A 406-nucleotide genomic window follows, 5' to 3' on the forward strand; every position below is an offset into this window, starting at 1 on the left:
AATCTAGCCTATCAGGACCTGAACTTACTAAAGCCGCATGTTCATTTAATTTGCATTAAATGCAATGTCAAATTTATAGTTGGTTAAAGGAGTGGTGACATATCTGTTGTAAAACAGAGGGAAAAATGAATGACGGTATTTGACTGAGTAAACATCCCGCGGTAAGACCGAAAACGCCACGATGTTTTGTCATGCATCTAGATTACGTACGGCGATGGGAATTATGGGTTTCCAATGTGAAATATGTGGTTAATTGTTGGAGACATTTGTTTGAGAGAGATGTTACAAATGTGGCGGCATGTTCTGATCTGGAAATGTTTTGGGTATGACATCGTTAAGTGGGATAAAACCAGCTGCTGCCGCGCCAGGTACCCGTGAAGCTGATGTGTCATGACGATTTAAAAAA

Source organism: Branchiostoma floridae, chromosome 8 (genome assembly GCF_000003815.2).
Source record: "Branchiostoma floridae strain S238N-H82 chromosome 8, Bfl_VNyyK, whole genome shotgun sequence".
Taxonomy (NCBI): domain Eukaryota; kingdom Metazoa; phylum Chordata; class Leptocardii; order Amphioxiformes; family Branchiostomatidae; genus Branchiostoma; species Branchiostoma floridae.